General features: G+C 39.4%; 1 protein-coding gene across 6 annotated transcripts in view; it reads left to right on the forward strand.

The window, feature by feature from the left end:
* LOC137290903 (cytokine receptor-like) overlaps window positions 1-25,171 on the forward strand; it is a 95,073-nt gene that overhangs the window by 29,894 nt on the left and 40,008 nt on the right. For 2 of the 6 annotated variants that reach the window (XM_067822102.1, XM_067822094.1), the window contains exon 2: window positions 5,800-5,924. The gene's annotated coding sequence lies outside the window, so the exon portion shown is untranslated. Of the gene's footprint in view, window positions 1-5,799; window positions 5,925-6,001; window positions 6,066-7,813; window positions 7,917-21,910; window positions 21,962-25,171 lie in introns of those variants that run through there. The other 4 variants (XM_067822098.1, XM_067822104.1, XM_067822099.1 and 1 more) reach the window with 4 other exon arrangements.

Here is a 25,171-nt window from a genome sequence, read left to right on the forward strand (position 1 = left end):
ACAACCAATCTCACTCACTCCAGGTCAATTTAAACTGATACCAGATTAATTTTGGGGCAGGTCAAGAACACCATATCCTGATGTAAGATGCAGTTTATGTGGATCAGTCTTATCTGTTGAACCACATCCAGGTGGAAGATGCTCATTGCATTAATCAGACAGTCTTGTCCATTGAGATGCCCTTTGTATGGATTAGACAGTCTTTTTCATTGAGCCCCATCCAGATGGAAGATGTCCTTTGTGTGGATCAGACAGTCTTGTCCATTGAGCCCCTTCCAGATGGAAGATGCCATCTGTGTGGATCAGACAGTCTTGTCCATTGAGCCCCATCCAGATGGAAGATGTCCTTTGTATGGATCAGACAGTCTTGTCCATTGAGCCCCTTCCAAATGGAAGATGCCATCTGTGTGGATCAGACAGTCTTGTCCATTGAGCCCCTTCCAGATGGAAGATGCCATCTGTGTGGATCAGACAGTCTTGTCCATTGAGCCCCTTCAAGATGGAAGATGCCATCTGTGTGGATCATTTTGTGTCAGTGTCTGTTGAGCTTTGGCACAGTATGATAATCAGAAGACCAATAGCCTCTGTTTTACATCTGTGCTGAGCGAGCCATTTTTTTTCTCCTTCACTCATTCATGCTCACTTTCTCACTCGCTCATGCATTCTTACTCACTTTCACTCACTCACTCACCCACCCACCCACATTCTCCCTCATGCTGTCAAATAATGTATAATTGCTGGGGCTAGTTAGACAGTCAATGACATTATGGTTATAAAAACAATTTGATATCAGTTTTAATCTGATAAAAGCCTATGTACTTGTATACACCTGCTAAAACAACCAAGTTACTATGGTTATAGCATTGATTATCGTGAACTACAGCAGATGTTTACAGAGATGCCTCAATTAGTCCATCATTAAAGGCGTGGTGTACTTTCTGTCACTGATAGGCACTTGATAAACCAACCAACTCCCAACTAGGAAATAATTACCCAGGCTTAATGGACAGACAAAGGTATCCCAGCTTACAATGAAGCTTACAGTGGAACTTACATAACTAAGTGTATGCAGATACCAGGAGTTGTGGGATAGCATGTGTACAGCCTGAGTGACCCAGGTGGATTCGGTCATTGTCTCCAACCATGTACACATCGGCCAGTGCAGGAGTGGAGGCTTGTTCATGCTGGGATGGTGTGGGCAAGGTTAGGACACTGCCTGGCAGAGTGACATCACTCACTTCACATGGGTTGTGGGTTGTCATTGTATGTATGGGGGTGTTGTGGTCAGTTCATTGGCTGTTGTTATCTGGGAAATACTCCCCCACTCCCCCTTTAATTTCATTCACCAGAATATTATTACTCATCGGACAAGGATTAGTTTTATCATTTTTTTTTAATAGTATCTGAACATACTGAAAGACATCCAACTTCTAAAAATGCCTCTCAAAGACATTTTTCCTCATTGCTAAGATTTTAGGGCATGTGGGCAAAGTCTACCATTGTTAGTGTGGAGGTCAATAGAGTAGCAGTTGATAACAAAGTCAACTTTATATTGAAACATCACAGAAGAATTTAGCACTGGTGCTGAAGAAAAACATAAATTTGTTTATTCTAAACCTGGCTGGTCAGACTGCATATTCATTTATGGGGACTGTTAAGGCAAACATTCATTCTAACATGACTTCAGTAAATACTGGATTGTGATTGGTCAATCAAAGTCATTCGGAGGTATATAATCATGTTACATACCTCTAATTTTCCAGCACATCGTGTATTTGTTTAAAATCTGAATGGCGTGTTTATGTGTTTTAAATCAAATTTAGAGCTATTATAATTTCATTACATACCTCTGATTTTCCAACACAGTATGTTTATCTCCTAACTATGAACCTTTAATGGTACTTACACCATGGAGAGAAACAGCAAATAAAGACACTTTGTGTGTAATTAAAACACCAGTGAGGTAACTTTTCAGGAGATACTTAAACTTAAAAATCCCATTTTGACAGTAGTATTGGGAATCGGAACAAAATCCACTAACGATTATCAGAGGATGGCTGTCAGTTGTAATCAAACTACATACATTCTTTCTCTCTCGCTGTTTCTCTTTCTCTCTCTCACACACACTAGTTGTAATCACCAATTATAAGAGGTTTTCCCCAGGTATTTTCTAATTATTGTTAATGTAATTATTCTGTTTATTTCTACAACTGTTTATTAGTATATCTCATTAATTCCATTTTAATGTTCCGTTCCCGTCACGATATGGCTGAAATATTGCCGATGTGACATTAAATTTTAACTCACTCACTCACTCACTCACTCTCATTAATTTTCTATTGATGTGAAATTTATTCATAGACAGGCTACAGTAATATTTAATGCAGTGATGAATACAACACTATGAATACAATGCACATAGCTTTAGGCAAATGAGCATGTTTGCTTGTGAATATTCATAAAATTTAATGATTAGTTTACTTCATTTAAGTGTGTTATACTAAAACAACAAAATTCTGATTAATCGAAATTGTGTTTTTCACAATCAGTAATTATTTTTAGTGCTACTTTATATCGATTTTTGATCATTGGAACACCACTATATGTCTTCAACACAGACATTGCCAAATGTACAAGATGTCTTTACAAGTTTTCAGTCAACTTGTACAAGTACTTTCTTCCTTTTCTATGTTTCAATACAAACTTAATTGTATTGTAGTTGTATTTATTGTATTAGGCAGTGGGGTAGCCTAGTGGTTAAAGCGTTTGCTCGTCACGCCGAAGACCCGGGTTTGATTCCCCACATGGGTACAATGTGTGAGGCCCTTTTTCTTGTGTCCCCTGCCGTGATATCGCTGGAATATTGCTAAAAGCTGCGTAAAACAAAAAAACTCACTCACTATTGTATTGAATGATATTCAGTGCTATTTCTAGTCCACCTCTGCTGAGTACCTCTGGGTAGTCTTCACACCTTTGTGTAGTCTTTGCACCTCTGTTATCGTAAGGGTGAAATGTGTCAGTAGTAAGTAATTTCTCATTCAGTCTGTTAGTGGGGAATCACAAATCTTGCCATTGTTTTATTGATGAAGATGTCTTATGGTGGTAACCATCTTTGTTGCGAAGTTTTTAAGTTAGAAGAAAGATGTGATTGTGTTTCTCATCTTCATCTCTAAAGGCCCACATCATGCTCCATCATCTGTGGTGACTGTTTTATACATGTGTATTACTCTATGGTCAAGCTTCAGTCAGTTTGGGTGCTCTGTTTCAAGGCTAAGCTGTCTGCTATTTAGATGTCACAAGCATACCTGATGCTGTGTGTAACAACACAGTAATGTTTCCAGCTTTACTTGTAAACTGTGTTAACAAAACTGATTTGAGAACTGACCTTTGCTGCACTCCACTCTTAGCAGTTTCAATTACAATATCAAGTTTCTGATGCAAATGTGACACTAATGATCAACAAGGTCAGCTGGAAGTACAACATGCATTTACTAAAGATGCCATCAATATCACAATGAGTCTGCAAACAGAATACAAGTACATTGTGATTTGCTTACCAAGAATTCTTGATCAGCATCTTTTGTGTTGATAAATAAAGTCTGAGACGTTGATGACAGAACTTTACTGAGTAGTGATTGAAAATAGTGTTATTCAGAACTGAGCGTTATGTAGATGTACTGAATGTAGCTGATGGCAGTTTGGTGGAGGTGGAAGTTGGGAAAGGGTAGAATTTGGGAGGGGGTTGTAGGCATTTATACAACTTGGCTACCTGATTTACATATTATTTGCATGTTTACGGTCGAGGATGGCTTGACATGAGAATATAAGATGGAGATGAGTGCAGAGTTAATTAACTGATTGTTAATTACCCTTGTTCCCTCAGCTGTCACCAAGCATTATGTATTTATTACCCTTCATGGGATAGATGTGACAGTAGAAGGGGTAGGGGAGGGTTATGGGAGGGTACAACTGTGGGAAGATGGGGGTAACATGGGCAGTACTGGGACACCTGTCTGAGGTACAGTATCCAGCCTGCTATAGGGAAGAGAGAGGATAGTAGAAACAAGTACCAAGAGCAAGGAAAGAGGGTGGGTGGGTAGGAGGTATCCTGTCTGCCTTAGGGAGGATGGATGGCAAGCGGAATTCAGACAGCCTTTGGCTGGAGGGTGTTATGCTGGCTACACATGGGGAGGGTGTTACACTTGCTACACATGGGGAGGGTGTTACACTGGCTACACATAGGGAGGGTGTTACACTTGCTACACATGGGGAGGGTGACTTACACTTGCTACACAGGGGGAAGGTGTTCCACCAGCTACACATGGAGAAAGTGTTACACTTGCTGCATAGTGGGAGGGTGTTACACCAACTACACATGGGGAGGGGTATGGGTAGAAGGCAGGGGGTTAGGTAGGGAGTTAGGCAGGGGGTTACCAAGCTGCCCAGGTATCTCCCATTCAGACTTTAGGCATGGATGACAGGCCCACTGATAACATTGACAGTGGACATGATACATATCTTGATTGCTTGTCATGTGCAACTTGAGATCAATGTCCTGCTAATCCCACAGTAACACAATCTCTTTGATCACTTAATGAAACCTGATTTGTTGCTATAACAATAGGAAAATGGAGTCCTTGAGTGGTATGTAGATGCCTGTAGTACACACAGATAACAGCTTCTGTATTTCTGCTTGTGAGTGATTCTTGCCTCATGTTCATTTGTGAAAATCATTTGAGAAACATGCATTATATCCTGTCATATGAATTTATAAATTCATCCCTTTATAATCCCCATTTGGACATTTTTACATTAATTGATTTGTTATGAAACTAAGCTTAAGTCAGATTTTTTCATATAATCAGAAAAATGTGTGTCCAAAATATAAGTATAGTAAAAAACATATTCCACAAATGACACATAAAAATATTTTTTGTACTAATTCCTTCTTAAGGAGTTTTAGGTCCAGTAATGAAAGTGATCACCTAATGTCTCTAAGGCTCTACTTAGATTTCAAGTGTTAATTTTGGATACACCAAAATAGCCAGAAATTCGGTTGGCACCATTCCTGAAAAAGTCCAGACTTAGTGGTTACTCTGTATTACCAGGAACTTTTATACATCCACTCGCCAAAATCTATTTTAGCTTTCTTTGGAGACGTGAATGTGTTTGATTTTTTTAATTTTAACTGAGAGCAACTTGTGAAAATTTTCTGGAAGTTTCTAGGCAAGGATACTTTTTGTAAAATTGATTAGATTGCATTCATTTTCATATGGAAATCTTAATAGCAATTTTGGTTTTAACAATCATATCACATAGAGAAATTAAACTAGCGCCAGAGTGTCCTTATTGTAGAGTGAATCATTGTCAAGTCATTTCATGCTGCAGGTTTAAACCCACATTAATTTTACTGAAAGCTCAGGAAATCTCCCAGCTCTTTGCAATCTTCCAAATTTGCATCCATTGTCAGTTTGAGGGAGACAGAGGTGTCGGGTGGAGCATTCACATGGCCCACGCTCACTCGACTGTCAAACTGAGGGAGCATCGCTGTGTAATTTATGCTGATCTCGCATAAAATCCCCCTGGATCAATGCCGATCTGATTACGAGTATCTTCGCTCGGACAGTCAATATTTGCAGGCTAGCAGGGAGAACGCAGGGGCATCTCGTGTGAGGCTGGCGTATTGAGAATAGCGTGATAGCACATCTGCCCCTTCTATTCTGAAGAGTGACGGCTTCAGAGGCCACTGGTGGAATGTGAAATAAGTAGTGATCATTGCCTCGGCTTTGTTTGTTACAGAGTGATAGCAAATGGCTAGTATACATGGAATAACTGACTGAGAGCCGTCCCCACGCAGAGGAAGTCAATGGACATGTGTTAATGTGTGGCTGACCAGTGGCCGGCAGGTGAAAGGCCAGCTAAAGGTAAATATATCTTGTATGTTATGGTCAGTCTAAAGTGGACATCAGAGGTTGTGACACTGGTCGTCAACGTCATGAATGTACATACATCATTGTTGGGTTTACCTCATCGTCTACCACACAGAAGTTCTGCAGCATAGACTGGTAAATACCTTTACTTTTGTCACCAGTGTGATTATTTTGTGTGTCATTTATTTCTTGTTAATTGTAATTTGGTGTATTATTTCTTCGGTGCTTTATTTCCAGAACTAGCAATAGATTGCTTTTGAGTCTGATTGTTGGTGCTGGGTTGGAATTATTGAAAGTGTGGGAAAGCCTTATTGGAAATGTGCAAAGGCATTGTATGGATAGATCTGACTGAATGTATAATTGCCAGAGGTGAGGTTTGTGGAAATGCTTTTGTTTTCTTGAGTGCTGACGGTGTAGAGGAAATACTGGGAAGCGAAGGCGCTATTTGGATTATTCCTCTTGGTGAGTTATTTTGAGATTTTATCACCAGCCTGGCTGGAAAAGATAAATCACTGTAAAAGATGGAAGTCTATTCAAGTACAGATCGTCAGTGAGAATCTGGTGTGGTGGTTTTCGAAGGATTTGGATGTTGAATGTGGAACACATCATTTTGTTGAAAGAGTAAAACCATAGAAAATCACAAGACTTTCTCAGTTCCCTGCCTCCAGGGGTCTTTAGTTGTAGTAGCTTCTAGCCTTCACAGTCTTTCAATTATCTGGTTTTAGATATATTTTTGACAACATGGATTTATGATATTTGGTGCGGGTTTCTTGTGTGGCATACTGAATATATATTTGACAACACAACCTCAGCTTCCTTGAAGCAAACCCTGTGGAACTATTGTAGTCAAAACAAGTTAAGAAACGTCCTTGCCTTGGTGTGTGCTTGATGTTTGTGATGTAATCTGGATGTAAACAGTTTATGTAAACAACAGATTGTGTTACTTTGATATAACGGCAACAGAAGATATGAAGGGCAAATTAGTCTATGATGTAGTCAATATGTAAAACATTCTGAAGCTGATGACTATGGTACTTTGAAATACCAGTGCTGGGTAAATGATTGAACATTCAATATTATCTGTTAAACAAGATACATTGTGTATGTAAGGCACTCTGGGTAATTGATGCTGTGAGTCCTTTGTTTATGGGGGACATTGCTGACAAGGAAAAATGTTGTGTTAATGGCTGCATTGTTCACAGATTACAGTCTGTCAGCAGGTAACTACACAAATATTTACTGATATATCTACACAAACTTCATGTGTGTGTGTGTAAGTTAAAGGGATCAACACAAGGTCATGTTGGTGTTGCATCTGTGCCTGCTGATACATAAACAATGGGGAGGTCAGATCAACGTAATTACTTTTCACATAATAGGGAAGATGTTTTTATTAATTGGTGAGGGTTGGGTCAGGGGTGTATATGACCCTGTGTATTGGTAGGTTGTGCGTTATATGTATATATGCATCATGTGCTCACACTATGAATCACTAGATTGTCTGGTCCAGACTGTAATTACACACCATATTCAGATAGATTGAATATTGATTACTAAGGTATAGCTCATCCTCCCAGTCCGTGTTTGTGAAGATAAGCATGGGTCACTGTGGTCTTGACAACTTTGTCCATAGTGAGACAACACACTAAGAAACAATGTAAAACAGGTAATCCTACAGCTGTGGCCAAGTGTCTGCTAGCCATGAAGATAATCAGTAATTTAACCTGGCTGACAGATGCTTCCTGTGTACAATGATGGCCCATGTCTACCTGGCCTGTATTCCATTTATCACACACGTGGTGGGCCTGCTCGGTGTTTATTGATTATTGTACAGGATATGTTGGATAACACAGCCATCTGTTCAGGTAGACTGACTATGTGTTAATGAGTGATGTTGTAACTGCCACTGGGTGTTAAACCACTGCTTGTGTCAGGCTGATCAGTAATGGAATCACTGGTAATGGTCTCTGAGACCGATGTCTGCAGGTTAGTGACAAATGTTCGTTGCATGACTCTGTAAATGATAGGGAGCTATGATTCTGTGAATATCGGGATATTGATATGTGAGGACTGTCATGTTTATGGGGTATTTTACTCTGAACTTGCAACACAAATGTCCTTGTTTGTCAAGGGAAACTGATTGCATGATAAAGTACCAGAGGTATCTGTTGATGTATTTTGCAGTAATACAGATGAACGTTAACTACCAAAACAATTTTCATTAACTTGATTGTTGTTTAATGCTGCTGTCAACAGTATTCCTGTTTGTTCATGACGCCATCATGATAGTTCATCATAGCAATAAATATATACCAATGTCAGTATGTATTTACTTGTAAGTAGTGATATAATTTCCTGTACATATGCTTCCTGGTGTCTTCAAGAAATATTCAGTAATGACTTTTCAGTAAGTAAAGTGAATTTTGAGACAATTAAACACTTTTTCCAGCCCTGATAACTTCTGTGTTATTTTCCATTGTCAAAAATTTCAAACACTGAAACAGTAGTTCTCGTATCATTTGTGTTTGATTGTGAGAAAATGTGATTGATTGCCTTGTCTTTTGGTCACTGTGACCAATGGTCAGTTGATTCAATTAACCAGAAGACCGCTAATATACACTCCAGTAATATGTGATAGAAATTAATTTAGCTATACATAGTTAGTGAGATAATGTGCTTCCTATTAAATATATTCTGATAGGATTTGAAGAAGAATTGGTTTGTCGTTGTTTAGTCCTGTGGTACATACAATAGTATTTACTTCCATGGTGTTTTGTTCTAATTTGTTTAACCCTCTTTTATTCAGTTATAGTTCCCAGGAAGAAGTATTTAGTTCTTTGGCATTTAGTTCTTAGCTCTCCTGAATGTAGTGGCCAGTTCTGTAGTGGCAGACTTCTAAGACCATGTTTATGTTTTTAACTGTGGCATGTTGAGGTTGAACACTTTGAATGCAGACGCTCCCTTTCATGAATATTTTAGATCATCAAGACGAACAGCCAGTGAGTCAGTTGCATCTCTGTTGTCACTAGCAGCTAGGACGAAATATCGAAATATCAATCCTGACAGACAGCTCATTTCCTTCCCTGATTTCACCAAATTAGTGAGTTGTGAAGTATACATTAAACAAAAGAAATCAAATTCAGTGATGGATGTGTTGTCAAACTTCCTTGCAAGCACGCAGAAGCTGAGATGCTATGCTTAGATAGATCATGAAGTGTTTTGTGGAATCACTTTCTAGATAAATGGTTTTTCACTTTTGTCTCTGAAGACCTCATTGTTGTCTGTGGTGACCTCACCTTTGTGTCTGAACTCACAGTTGTCATTATGACCTCATTGTCTGTGGTCACCTCATATTTGTCTGTGGTCACCTCACATTTGTGTCTGACCTCACAGTTGCCACTGATGACCTCATTGTATGTGGTAACCTCACAATTGTCTGTGGTGACCACATTTATCCCTGATGACCTCATTGTTGTCTCTGATGACCTCACTGTTGTCTGAGATGACCTCATTTGTGTCTGATGACCTCACTTTGTAGATGTTAGGTCTGAAGTACCCTTCTTATCGTCAGTCTAGAAAGAAAAAACACTGCATGTTTCCTGTTGTGGAAAATAGTCCCTTTTCTGCTGGTAAGATAGATCTAACTACCTGCTTTACACATCTTTGAAGCCATTGTATCAAAGGTGGTGTTCATGACATCAACCACTGTTTCAGACTCAGGAGACTAATGTGGTTGACCACACCCAATATATGAAATATCAGAACACATATGAGCAAACAAATTAATGGGCAATTTTTTGTCGATTATATTGACCAATTAATTTATTTGGGACAACCAGCTCTAGTTTGCAAATGTATATTGACATGAATGATGGCATTCAGTTTCTATGTTGTATTGGTGGTACCATGGGAAATATGAAATATATCTCACCATTTGCCAAGGAGGAGAGTAAATAAGGACCTTCTCTACACTATTGAGGCTCCACATGGGGGAGGGGGGAAAGTGACTGATTAGAGATTTATGAAAAATGTTTATGAAAAGTTTTTCAGTATATATGAGCCATGAGTCATTAACAGTTATTTATTATCAGTAAAATGAATGTGGACCCTCGCATATAATACTGTATCCTTGTTACGAAGTACCCCTTTTTTGACCCTCGCATGCCGTTCTGGGTCTATGCTACAAAGTCCCCTTATGTGGACCATCATTTATTGTATGAATCTGTGTGTTTTGTCTGTGTGGTATTAGACGAAAAAATAAGACAGTTTCTCAGTGAAGAGTATAAGTAGTTGCCTCAGTTTGGAAGCGTATTATTTTCAACTGAGATATGGCGTCTAGACCATTATTTTCTTCGTCAGTCAGTTTGAAAAACAAGCAAGGTTTTGTTCAAGTTGAACATGTTATTATTCTTCAAAACTTCTGAACAATTGTGATAAATGGTTAAAAAGAATATTCAGTTAATTAATATTTCTTTCATGTATTTGATCATGGTGTCTACTTCATGCATAATGTACAATATGTAGCACCAGGTCAGGAACCATGGGAACTGCTTGTTGACAGATTCATGAATATTACAGACAATCACATAATAACTTAGCACTAGCTGGAGGAGGATGTTTATGCCTGGCCTCTGCTCAACATAGGTTGTGCTAGCGACCAGACAACTGATCATAATGCTAGTATTTGCCAGAGTTTGTCCAGAATGAACGGACTGATTATCTCTGATCATGCAATGCACTCTGCACACAAGGAGATAATAAAGGTCTGTTGTGTTGTTGCCAAACCTGAACAGCTTTTAATGAAAGAGTGCTTTTTTGAAAGGAAAAGACTTATTTCCATATTGCGTGGGAAGGGTGATTTCTGATGCATTCTGAGAGAAGGTTGATACACAGATGTCGAACTCATTTCTGAGGGTGATAGAAACTTGACATTAAGAAAGGAAATTGCAAGTGATAAAGTTACATCATCATTTCCCCAGATTTGCATATTTGGAGAAGTTGTCATTTGTAGGAAATTGGGTTTGTTTGAAAATTAGACACTTTTGTAACACTCAACATAACATCATTTCCTTTTGTAAGTTGAAGGCGTACAAAGACATTGTTAACAGGAACTCTGATGCCAGTCAAGTAAACAATATTTTATTCATATTTTTGTGCATTGATGTGTTGACTTTCTAATGTTTTCCACTATGATAACTACACCCTAGAAGCTGTTGCTCTTGGGGTGCGAGGGGAAGTGATGTCAATATACCCATGATCAGTGACTCCATAGGGAGAATCTTGGAGTCATCATGATAACTTGATTGGACAGTTAGTTCGTCAAATATTTTAGTTATTTGACACTCAAAGCTTGAGCTAAGGGAAGAATCCATTTACTCACCATAGCAGGGTGGCCATATGCCAGAGGCACAGCATAACTGAAGATAACTTGAGATGCAAATTTGTGCCTTAGAGTAGTGTGGACATCCAGAGTGTCCAGAAATTTCTGCAGCAAGAAATTGTGATGGGATGGTCAGAATGGCAGCAGAGTGTGACTGACCGCTGGATGGACACAGAAATGCCGAACTGTCAGTGACCGACTGACCATATGTCCTCCTACCTTGCCAGTAGACATCCTCTGACTGGGTAGGTCTGCAGAGATATATGTGGTTGTAAGACCAAGAGGATCAGATGTTCAGCCATGGTGACTTGACTTTTTTATCACACCCTGTTGGAATTTTTCATTGACGATATCACAGGGGTGTCTGGTTCACACTACAGTGTGTGTAAACATAACAATCTTGACAGCAGGATTGGAGTTGACCCTGAGGGATTACAGTCAGACCCTGTTTATCTGGACGTTTTGGTATCACTCTAAAATTGATAGCGAGACGTCCTCTTAACTGGATCAAACAAGCACAACATGAAAATTGAAAGCAAAAAAAAATCAATAAATCAACAGTCAGTAGTAATAACAGTGTATCATCATAACAAATAAGCTTACCGATTATACATGGAAGGCAGAACGCAGGTTACTATTCGTCAGGTTGTCTTTGACGTAATTATGTAGCGTGTGGAGCTTCAGATGGTAAGTTAGATGAAAAACGTAAATTGATGACAAAAAGTTTCTATTTTGCCAATTGCATATTCTTTTGTTTTAATTTTAAGTGCCCTAAAAGATATGACATCACGTTGAACTTATGATGTCTGCAGAAAGTAAACTTCCGGATGGGATCACATGACTTATAGATCATGTAGGAGGCTATTTTTAACTTGCATCACGACAGATAGCAAGCGTCGATTTATAAGTATTATCTACAGTACAATTACATGGTAGTTTACCTTAATCCTACTTATCATGTGTTTTCGTTACTGATGAGATGTTCTCTCACACGCCAAATCCTAATGAACAACCCAAGTGACATGCATCCCTAGTGTTTTGATGGCTAATTTATCAATTCACACCAAATGCCTTCTGATAGATTAAGAATGGAATCACTTAATCGTGCGGTAAACGGTATTGACATGACACATACACATGCAAGTTGCACAGATCTCTCCGTCCGAATAACTAGATAATTTTTCAATGGAAATCTAAGGGAAAGGTTTGAAAATTCGCAGTCCGGGTCCAGAAGCGCGGGGTGCAGTTAAGCAAGTACAAGTCCGGAGTTTCAGGATATGTGGGGTCCGAGTAAACGGGTTTGACTGTACACAGATAGCTTTCATTTGGTTATTGTGGCATGAGAATGACTATCATTATTTACTACAACTACCCAGTAAGCTGGTTGCCATGCTAATATCACCATATGTGTCTGTTGTCGGCACCTGACTTGCCTGGTCATCAGTGTGTCTGCACTCACTCTAGTTATCCATACAGAGACTCAGACACATATGAATAGTCCTGTAAGTCTGGAATATTTAGCGACCCATGATTAGGTCCTGGGCAGAATAGGCTGTCAGGCTCGCTGACTTGGTTGACACATGTCATTAGTTCCCAATTGCACAGATCAATGTTCATGTTGTTGATCACTGGATTGTCTGGTGCAGACTCGATTATTTACAGACCACTGCTATACAGCAGGAATATTGCTGGGTGCGGCGTAAAAATAAACTCACTTACTCACTGGAATATCTAGCAAGTCTAGACTCCTGAAGTTTAAAGAAAGTCTTGCCTTTTAGATAATTTAACAACCTGTTTTCTTCTGTAAACTATTTCATTTCAAAGCCTTGTTAGTCCAACTCTGAGTTAACCCTGATGAATGATGGAGTCTTAAGATATAATTTTTTTGTCAAAATTTTGCCAAAACTTGTGAATTTTGATGGGTTTGTTGGATTTTTTAGAAACTGAATATTTTTTTTACACTTTAGATCAAAGTTGTATGCATCTAAATAAGTTCATCTACAAGAAATATTTTGTATCATTGTCTAAAGCATTTTGAGATTGAATTCAAGGTACAATGTTTTCTGAAAGCTAAAGATAGCCATTGTAATGGGTAGGTTGTCAGGAATAGGAAGAATAAAATGGCAGAGTCCTATTCTGAATGCTTGTCTCACTGTACTGATGAATGTACAAGCATTTGTTGTTCATATTCATGAACTTGAAATGGTTCTGTGGCATTGACACCTTCGCTGTGACCCCTTCCAGCCTGGGGCAAATACGACCTTCGGGAATTACTTACATGACAAACAGATTCATGGAAATGGTCAGCTATAATCTTTGTTGAAGCAATAACTGGTAGAATTTCCAAGAATGTTCAAATGACAACGTGAGCTACGATGAAGATCAATTGTTCAATCAGACGGCATGATGGGTAAGGGAGATATGATTGAGATTCTAATTAACGATGTGTATGCTTGACTGGCTCAGGACATGGTGTCGGAGCACTATAAAGCTCTCGGCAAGCAGATACACTTCAGGAGCGATTCCACTCCTTGGGACCATTCCGCGGAAATATGTGTCTATGGGCAATTTGTCGTGAGCTGTTTTCGCCTCTGTTCTCAATCATAGAATTATCAGTTTCTTTTATTGATTGGTGACAATGAGCTGTGATTTATGTTCACTTTCATGCCAGGCTGTGATGTTGATGTACAGGGAGAGACTTATCGGACTGTTTTGCATTGACCATGTCTTCTGACATGACAGAGCATCTTCCCGATCTAATAAAAATGTGATGATGAGTTTGGGCCACGTGTTATGATACACACTATTACTGCTCCTTATTTCTGATGCTGCCCAAATTTTATGGCTTTGCACAAGGGGATAATGATGGCTGCAGATTCCCCAATTATTTGGTTCAGTTTCAGATCAAATTGTCCTGACTGTAAAGCATTGGTGCTGGGAGACCAGCTCCAGATCCGAATAGTCCCAGAGGAGGTGCTCCAGTAAAACGGCTAAGTAGTAACATTAAAACATACATTGAATTGAGACTTACTTAGTCCTTTGATGGTGCCAGAAATGATTAATTTTATGCAATGAGCAGAGACGGATCATAATCTGGAGCATCTCATGTGAGTTGCATATCTTGACTGAGGGGAATTAAAACTGAACTTGATATTGGATTGTCAGTTAGATGCGAAAAGAACCAAATATGAGAATGCATATTTCATTATACACCTCATATGATATATACACTGTCAGTTGTGCTTTCAAGATCAATTTTATGAATATCTTGTCTGGAAGTTGTCTCTGTGAACTCTAATGTCTCTACTTAATATTTTCACACAGGGACTTCGTCAGACTATTAAATCATCAATTATTGCAATATTGGCATTTTACTGTCTGTTTGAGAGCAATTTAACTGCTGATGTAATTATGGAGCATATATATATATAGGAAGGATGGATAGGAAGCTAGTTGGAGTGGCATTTAGATAGTAATCAGACATCAATGTAGGCCAATTATGGGAGGTCAGCAGTCAGAGTAGGGCATTAGTTGCTTTCATGTACATTTCAGTGTCAACAATGCAGATCAGGTTTCAAGCACATAGTTTGTTCTACTATCTGAAGCTGCATTAACAGTCTTAATGCACTTTGGATGTTTAGTTTCCAGTTGAAAGTATTACCTGGCATGTCACAGTGGCTATTTTCTCACTTCATCTTTCATCAAGTGTCTGCAGTTTTTTTCCAGATCAATATTTTTCTCAGCACAATTGATTCAGTATTTTGGTGTATACACACGCTTTCAAGTTGGTGAAATGTGAAATATCTTTGTTGTGATATTATAATGAGTAAGCAAGTGAGTTTAGTTTTATTCCACTTTTAGCAATATTCCAGCAACATTCCATCAGGAGATGCCAGGAATGGGCTTCACACATTGTAGCCACATGGGAAATAAAATGTGGGTCTTTGCTGGACAAGCAAACACTTAATAATAAGGAGACTTATATGGTGATGAACTCCATGCCACATGAGCTTGCTGTATTGTTATTGTTTGAGGAAATGTGTGAATAGTATTCAGAATTGTTATGTTTATATCATTATTATTTTGGGAGAAATTTTGTTAGAAAATATTTTACAAATTTAGGGTAAATAATAGTTTCTCAAATGCATAAATCAGTGCTCATGATGTTGATCACTGGATTGTGTGGTCCATATTCAGTTATTTACAGACCAGTGCCATATAGTTGGAATATTGCCAGGTGTAGCATTAAAGTAAACTCAGTGTAAAACAGACCCCTCCATTCAGACCTGGTCTAATTCAGTGTGTAGTCTCATCACTTCCACCATCTGCCAATGTGAAGCTGACACTGTTGTAAAGGAGAGTTTATGGGATGTTAAACCCAGCTTACTGGTCCATTTGGTCATTGTTTCTCTGGTTATCAAATGTACAGTTTGTCTTGTTAAGTATCCTCAATACTGCCATACTTAAGGGTAACTGTGATCAGTTATCTTGTTTACAGTTTCAAAGAAACATCTCTTTATTAGATTCAGCTATAAATGGCTCTACAGTGCTGTGGTAGTTTCATATTGAAGTTAAGTGTAAAAACATAACAATTTTGATTGAATTTCTTATTGATTGAAGACTTTTAAAGTGAATTATGTTTTCACGCTTGAAGCGTATCAGGTCATTTGTTGACAGAACGCTGTGACTTGCGCTCATTTAGCTACATTGAGATTTTCTGTATTTAGTAAACTGAGCAAATGATGCACAGAACAATCTAGCGCTTGTGTTACTTTAAGATGTCATGCAGCCCCCACTATGCTGTCACATGGTACACTGTATGGTAGACCACGATTGGATATATTCAGGGGTATTTTTAAAACATGACATACGTTTCCCAGAAATGTTTTAAAAAATATTTTTTTTATGATTTTTTAAATATTCAGTATCAGGCTGCATGAAAATTGATGTGATGTATACTGGATTTGTAGGGTCTCCTTCAGACATTTGTATATGTTTTCGTATCAACTTTGAAGAAATCCTACACCCTGTTGAGAATATTTATTAGTCAGAGCCTTTCTGAATTGTGTGTCAGCTTAAAATATTCATTAAAATTTTTCTGCACATGCTACATGGCTCTCACAGGAATCCCTAACAGATGAAATTCAGTCTGTATATGTACATGTATATGTACATACATCTTAGAGTGTAATTCTGTATTCTGTTATAGCTGGAGTACATCACTGTAAACACAGGTCTGTTCCAGAAAGTGATCTTACCACTGAGATCATTACACCAGTAATTTAGCGTAGACTACTGACTACGATCACTGCAACCCCTGGTTTTGCGGAAACCTGGTACAGAGGGCTGACAACCTTTCAGCTTAATTTCTGACTGTGTGAAAAAAGCTAGGAGACAGTCGTGAGTCATCAATTAGAGAGCTTAAATGGCAGCTAATTGTCCCCAGCCAAACACAGCTCAGCAGCTGCCCCTAGAATGTCTCCAAGGAGCAGGCCAAGAATGAACGCTATTTGATGAGACCAGATCTGTGAACATGCTCACCAAGCAGCCAATGTGTAGGTGTGGAAGTGACTTTTAAGTTACTAGTGTTCTGCCATACTTTGCCACATCCTCAATTACCTGCCCTGATAAACTTTCCACTATACTTTCCACTATTTGCTTGATGATTTTTTAAATAAACAACATAATGAACATAATTAAGTCAACTACAAATTTGCTTACCCAGCAGGAAAAAAAACAGTTCACTGGGACATTGGGCAGTGGGTCACTTCCACCCATGACCAAAGCAGCCCTGAAACCCCCAAACATTAATGCAAACATACCTAAATATGAAGTAAAGGTTGTCCTCTCTTTCAGTCATGATTGCCCTCTCCTTCAATCTAATACTGAAAGGTCTGCCAGGCCCAGAGGCAACATATGCATCCTGTCTGTGTAACACATCATCATCGTCATCATCATCCTCATCGTCATCATCATTATCATCATCATTAGGTGGAGGCTGTACACAGAAACTCAAGACTGAGTGTGTGGTTCATGCAGTTACTGAGGTTTCAGGGGTTGCTTACTAATATTGAAGTATTTGTCTGTCATACTATAGTCCACGTTTTATTCTCCTTGTGGGTGACTGAAGCCCTCATTTGATTCTCAATGTTGTGATATTGCTGAAATATTGCTAAATGTTTCAAGACGTTACTTGTTTGCTTACTACAGTTACTGCCTGATTCAGATTCAGTACACCTTGATCAGTCTCTCCTGGATTCCACGGTTTGCAGAAAAAATCGCGGAATTTACCTTGCCATGCAGAAAAACGTCTGGTCCGCTAAAAACGCATTTTCGTGCAGATCTGTGCAGAATTTGCCACTTTTCTGCTGTGGAATTTGGTTATTTTAAAAACTGAGTGAAAACTCAACCGAAATGAAAAGTAAAGTTAATGTCAAAAGTAGGATTTGCTACACATAAAACCATAAAAAGGACTGACATATTTATTGTGACAACATTTTCAAAATAAACATGATATAAAGATCTAGATATTTTATTAATATAGTAAGTTTTAGGCATCCTTCAAATAATATTAGATGAATTTGGCACTGCAGTTACATTCTCAAAATCGGATCATTTTGAAAATGGAAATTATCTCAGATTTCTTTTAGGTATAAAATTGTTGATTGCATCAGAGTTATGACTGAGAGGAAACAAGTAGCTTTCAGCAAGTGTTTAATGCTCAAACACAGAAAAAGGTGTGGGTGCTTTGTCATCAGACTTTTGTTTGAGAATTAAACTATGAAGATCTGTATAACGATTTTGTTGTTTTTTCTAAATGTTTTAACCGCAGAATGTTGTGCAGAATATTGAAAAATGGAGTGCAGAATTTGCTTAAATTTGCCACAGACTTCTTAAAAATCTGCCGCGGAATCCAGGAGGGACTACTTGATACACTTTCATTAATTGATCATTCGTGGCTAGCTGTTGCTGAGATTTAAGGACATCCAAGGACCTTTAAGCATTTGAATGTGATTGAGATGACGCTGATACTGACTTATTGGATGGACTAGTGACAGATTACAGATAGGTCAGATGGTCATTTATTGTAGACTTCATACAGCAGGCTTCATATAGCAGGCTCCAAACTGCAGGCTCTGCATAGCAGGTGCTCTGATGCAGGCTCCATACAGCAGGTTCCCAACAGTGGGTGCTGTAATGCATGCTCCATACAGCAGGCTCCCAACAGGGGATGCTGTAATGCAGGCTCCATGCAGCAGGCTGCCAACAGTGGGTGCTGTGATGCAGGCTCCATACAGCAGGTTCCCAACAGTGGATGCTGTAATGCAGGCTCCATACTGCAGGTTCCGAACAGTGGGTGCTGTAATGCAGGCTCCATACAGCAGGCTGCCAACAGTGGATGCTGTAATGTAGGTTCCATACAGCAGGCTGCCAACAGTGGTGCTGTCATGCAGGCTCCATACAGCAGGTTCCCAACAGTGGGTGCTGTATTGCAGGCTCCATACAGCAGGCTGCCAACAGTGGATGCTGTAATGCAGGCTCCATATAGCAGGTTCCCAACAGTGGGTGCTGTGATGCAGGCTCCATACAGCAGGCTGCCAACAGTGGGTGCTGTAATGCAGGCTCCATACAGCAGGTTCCCAACAGTGGGTGCTGTAATGCAGGCTCCATACAGCAGGCTGCCAGCAGTTGGTGCTGTAATGCAGGCTCCATACAGCAGGTTCCCAACAGTGGGTGCTGTATTGCAGGCTCCATACAGCAGGCTGCCAACAGTGGATGCTGTAATGCAGGCTCCATATAGCAGGTTCCCAACAGTGGGTGCTGTGATGCAGGCTCCATACAGCAGGCTGCCAACAGTGGGTGCTGTAATGCAGGCTCCATACAGCAGGTTCCCAACAGTGGGTGCTGTAATGCAGGCTCCATACAGCAGGCTGCCAGCAGTTGGTGCTGTAATGCAGGCTCCATACAGCAGGTTCCCAACAGTGGTACTGTAATGCAGGTTCCAGATGGGCATTGTTCCACAAAGTGGGCACTGCACAACAGGCCCCATATGATGGGCACTGATTGGCAAGCTCCATACTGCAAGCTCTGGACCCTGTATGGCAGGCTCCATACTGCAGGCTCTGTACAGCTCTCAGCACTGAGGCTGCCTATATACATCTGGCTTCTTTAGAAGGCTCCATATAGACTCCATATAAAGATTGCACAGAGAAGCTTTCACACACTGGCTACATACAGCAAAGCATGCTGGTAATCACTACAGTACAAGATGGATTCTGTTGACCTTTCAGCTTTAAGAAGTTAATGAGCACTCTGGAGATAATGTCAAACCTTGTGATGTACAATTCAGTAGTTCCCTAAGGTGTAAAAAACACCATGCCAATAACTTATTTATTCCTTGCCGGACAACCAATAAACTGTCTTGATGAAACTGTTTGTAATAATAACCAAAATCTGTGGCCTTTGAAGATAAAGATAATGAGAATTTCACTTTTTTCAAAGGTTCTCAATAAAAATCTGAATATTCGTCTTGTGTTCTGATCTGTCATGAAGTCGTTGTATCTGCACTCCAAAGAGAGATCATGCATTCTCTGAACGACATCAGAAGCCAGTATTGCGTTCTCGCTCAAGTCACAAGAGAGGAGGACGTATTAGCAGCAGTCTTTGAAGACGAGCAAGCTTTTGGTAAAGGGATTAGTTTCCCGATCAAGATGAACGCATTTACATAACTGCCTGTCAGTTGAAGCAGCCATGTTTTATTTCTTCTTGGTCAATTCTGTGGAAACGCTGGTCGGAGTGTTAGCGTAGCCATTTACCTTCCTGTGACCACCTTGTTTATCACTTCTACTTGACGTCTGCTGGGACCAAGTAATTGTGATCCTAACCCTGTGCCATGGGATAGAAAATTGAATTTTGTGAATATTCATCACCTTTGACCATGTTCCGTGGTCGAGACATGGAAACGAGCTCAGATTAAAAGAAATGAAATTAATTCTGTGATGGCGAATTACATGGTCCGCGTCAGTGTGACATTGTGCAGGATCTTCGATTGTCAAGATGCAATCCATCTAGAGTCTTTTTATTAAAAACTGAAATTTCCAATTCTCAGTAATTTACCAAGCTTTGACAGACCAAAATGTTGGTACTGTGTGGATTGAAAGCAAACAAATCAGCGTATAGATATATGAGAGTGCTTGGCTGAATTGTGTTGTGGACTTGCATAGATGGCATAATGTGAAAATCTGGCATATTAGCTTACTCTGCAGGCAGCTCAGTTTAACATTTCATACAGTTAGATATCTGCTAGGTATTTAGTAGTCTGACAAACAGATGAATTGTAACAGCTTTTCTTGTTGTGTTGCTTTTTTAGCTACTGTTCTTTCTAAAAACTCATTTGATCTCCATATGTGAATTATAATTTTCTAAATGGTAATTATAGTTCAGCTATGAGAGTCTTGACATTAACAAATGGTCATATCTTTCTGTTCTTAGAAATCCTATTAATTATATGTTTGATTAATGCCACAGACACCAATATGGCATTTCTGTGAAGTCTGAGAAAAGAGTTTCAATATAACAATGACTCAACATGGAAGACACACACTTTTGATATTGGTAACATCTAAGTTTTATTTTTAAGAAAACCCTATCAGTTGAGACTGCTAATGTCTCATAAGAGGAATAATAGCATATTGCATCAGAGTCAGTAGTATTCAGCTTAATTGTAGCGTTTGACTCACAAAGGTCTTTAGTTTGTTTAAATTTTACATTGTACTCACAGAAGTCATCTATCATTTACTTGATCGCAGTGTTAGATAGACACCTCTGAAAGTAGCAAAACCCCAGCTCAGCAAGATATATTTTCATAAACCTGTTGTCCCAATTGCACTAATCCACTTGTGCCATAAAACCCTAATCCCTCCCTCCCAGCGTACTCTATTGAGACATTTGGGCCAGTCAGGGGCAAACACCAAGTGATTAGCAGTGTGAACTCTGAGCTCATAAACGCTTCATTAAATCCACCAAGCTCTGTCTGGACTTGCTAATCACCGGCTATTTGTCCAACAATACATCTGTTCTCCCTGGGTGGAAATTAGGGGCGGGATTAGGGTGTTAAGATCTTCCCAGTCGTCTCCAGCGCAGCCAGTATTAGCCAACAAATACAGGAGCAGTTGCTTTTCGGCAAGTAGTTCTTTTTGAAGAGGACTGTCATAAAACAGAACAATGCCAAATTACAGTCTTCTTGCTCTGTCTGAAACTTCAGCATGACTAACTGCTAGTGACTTCCAGTGACGACTGTTTCACTGTCCTTTGAAGACCTGCCTAGGAAAGACAGGTTGATTAAGCGGGGTTGTGAAGTCATTGGGAGACAATTCGAGTTTGATGTCCCTGAGGGCAAGCACCTGGGTGTCTGCATGGTTGTTTCAGATCATTGATGTCTATCTACATGCTAGGCTTACCTAGCCCGGAAGATATTTTGTTTCGGGATTGAGACTTGAGAAATTGGATAACATGAGCATATCCCTAATCCAGCCTGTGGACGGCTTGGGTTTTGTGTTGTACAGAACTTAGTGTCTGCAGTAGTTTGTTGGGAGTACTTTGTATCATACTTTGTATCACGGGACTCTTGCAGTTGAGGATGTATTGTGGGGTAAGTATTATTACCATAAATATTTGATATTGCCTGTGTCTTCTGGAAGCCAGTGACAATAGGGCTTACGTAGTTGTCCAGCAACAGAGCTGAATGTCGGTGTGTAGGTCAGACATGACATCAAGTTGACAGATGATGATCACTTAATTCACATTATTTACTAAACTGCTCCTCTATCCAGTTCCGTCCCCTGCCCTTCAACCAACTCTTCCCCTTCCAACCACCTCACCCTACCTCACCTTATCCAAACCCACCACACCCACTTACCAAACTGCTCTTTTCACCATTTTACTTCCATACTCCACTCGACCTAATGTTATCCTATATCTGCCCACTATTCCCATCACCTGTCAACTCTCAAAAACCATGCACACATGCACATGCACACGCACACGCACATGCACACGCACACCTTTATACCTACCTACACCCTCACCCAGCTTAACAATCCAAGTCTTCGTTCAACCCCTTAACAACACAACTATCCTTGCTCTTCTTTACAATACAACTAGTTTTTATGTTTCATTGGGCTGTAGTTTGTTTTAGAGTTACGTAGGCTGAGACTAGTTTCACCAGTGTTTGTGAAATTGTTATGAAATGTAGGATGTTAAAACTCTTTCTTTTCTGGTGGTTTGACAGAAGTGGATCATTTCCCAAGAGATAATCTCTGTGAAATGTTATTCAATGAGCCAGCACTGAATTAACGTTAAACAAATTTTTTCATTTCGCTTCTGTCAAATTTTGTCTTAAAGCATTAAAACCTATCCAACTATTTCATTGTGATATCAACTAAATGTGTCAGTTAAAAAGACATTAAAGTTTGTGTCGTAATTTGTCTGGGAACGCATTACACCCGTCCCAAGAATCCAACAAGACGTATAATTACAGTTAATACTTGATGTGAACCTTCAGACTCCCTGAGTTGGGTCCACCAGCGTGAGACAGGAGTAAACAGTGATCTATGGAGGGTGAATTGTGGCTTGTATGACAGTAAATGCACCAATTATATAAACCAGCAGCCGAGTTGAACACAGACAGATGAGCAGACATGAGTCACATGTCAGAGTCGGGGCACCAGCTCCCTACTATTGTTCTGCTGCCATTCTGCAGGGTTCTCTTAGCTCACCTGAACACGTTGGCAGTCTTGACATTGGTCTGCATCTTTATTTTTTGATTGAAGGACATAGTTTACCTCGTTGTACAAGCATTTACTTTTGCAGCAGTGGGCCCTGGTTCAGTTTTCACTGTGCATGTCATGATACATACATTTCATGAATTGATACGTATCACAATACCCAGATATGATCAGATATGGACTTCTCAAGTTGTTCCTTGTGTGGAATTGAACCCATATCATCTGAGTTACAAGCACCTGTTTTAACCACTGCCCTTTCCCATTGTCTTCACCCACTCACTCGGCGAGTTTGTCAGCTAACATTATCAGGTGGTCAGGGTCATTGACTATAGTTGAGTCATGTAAATTGATGCTCATGCTTTTGATCACTGGATTGTCTGGTCTAAACTTGATTGTATATGCAATGAATAATAATAATAAAACAACATTTAAAATAATAAAACATCATTCAGCAAGCAACACCTTCACTACCCGTGGTCATTATAAAGAGACACATTTCAACGTTTGTTCCAACATTCAGCAGTTAGATGTAGAATTCTTAATGTAAGTAGCATATTTGACTTGATGAAAAAACTGTTGTGTAATGTTGGAGCTGTTACTCTCTGCTGATGTTATTCGTTGAACCTTGATCAAACATCCAGTAATTTGTCCTGTGTTTCTGTTGTTAATGAAGTAAGGAGCACTCTTCAACAACATCAATCAATACAGTTGTACTTCGAACGGCGTACTCACAGAAGTTATAATACAAAATTAGATAAAGTATTGAAAATCGTTGGCAGACAAGGATAAAACATAATAGGCCATGCAGCTAAATAATAGAATCTTCTTCCTTTTACTTTTCACCTAAAAATGAAGAAGTTGTCGTGTTTGTACTTCGCCCATCAATTTCATGCTCTCCATGTCAGTCAGGCATAATCACATGTGATCAGAGAGGATGTGGCCCAAATTAGGTGCAACCTTGAGGTCAACATGCATTCATTCCTCAACACAAATTTCCCAGCATGCTTTGTAGAGCTGTCAAAATGTTTCAGTCAGTTGAATGAAGGTATTGATGAGTCAGTAGAGGAACACATTTAATCATTGATTCTATCCTAAAAATATGCAAAATGTGTTTGACACATTTTCAGAAGTGTAATGTTAAAACCTAAATGCGTTTAATTAACTTGTATTTTGCCAGTAGTGTTTAGTACAGCTATCAAGGAAAATATTTAGAAAATCATTTTCTTAAAGTTGTCTCTTATCAGATCAAAATAACTCAGTTTGTTTGAGTTGTGTATTTACATTCATTCAACTGTCACCAGAAAATTGCAGGAACATGTTGGCAACTAACAATATGTTTATAATTTTGTTGGAAGCAATTGACTGTTTCCTCATCCTGTTTGTGCAGCGAGGAAAATACATGTGAGTGTGTATACCAACTTCCTGTATACAGATGACAAACATATTCTTGCTGGACAAACAGCCCAGATATTACATATTTATGTCCATAACATGTCCATCTTCACTGAGTCAGCCATTCTCATACCAACGGCTCGACTTCATGTATTGGTATTCTCCATCCCGTTAGATGGTAATGCATTTCAGATTGGAATTATTCAGGGTTTAGGAAAACAAAAGACTTCGATCTGCCGCCAGAGTAAACAGTTATTTCCTGACCATGACTATGAGGGAGAAATCTTAATAAGCTGAAATTTCTTGAAGGGCACAGTCTGTCAACAGTACATTGGCATCAACCAGTGCTGTGTATTCACAGACATTCTGCGCCTCTCCCCAGAGAGTTCTTTGCCCCATTCTTTGCCAATTCTTCTCATATCACCACAGTTTGTCAGCAAGTGTGAAGACTTTGCGTTACAGTTAGGCCCTAAGGAATCAAAAATGTGCTGACTATAAAATGTACATGATGGATTGAGAGAGGTGAAAATGATATTTTATGATATAATGGCTGTGATGACCAAGAGGGACTGCAAGCAAGCCAGTCTACAGCCCTGTTGTAAGATAACCAGGGGAGACGTGGTGGAGGACTGGCTATGTACACCAGAACCTCCGGCTGGGGGAGGCTGTGTGTTTCTTTCTGT

The sequence above is a fragment of the Haliotis asinina genome, chromosome 7 (genome assembly GCF_037392515.1).
Source record: "Haliotis asinina isolate JCU_RB_2024 chromosome 7, JCU_Hal_asi_v2, whole genome shotgun sequence".
Taxonomy (NCBI): domain Eukaryota; kingdom Metazoa; phylum Mollusca; class Gastropoda; order Lepetellida; family Haliotidae; genus Haliotis; species Haliotis asinina.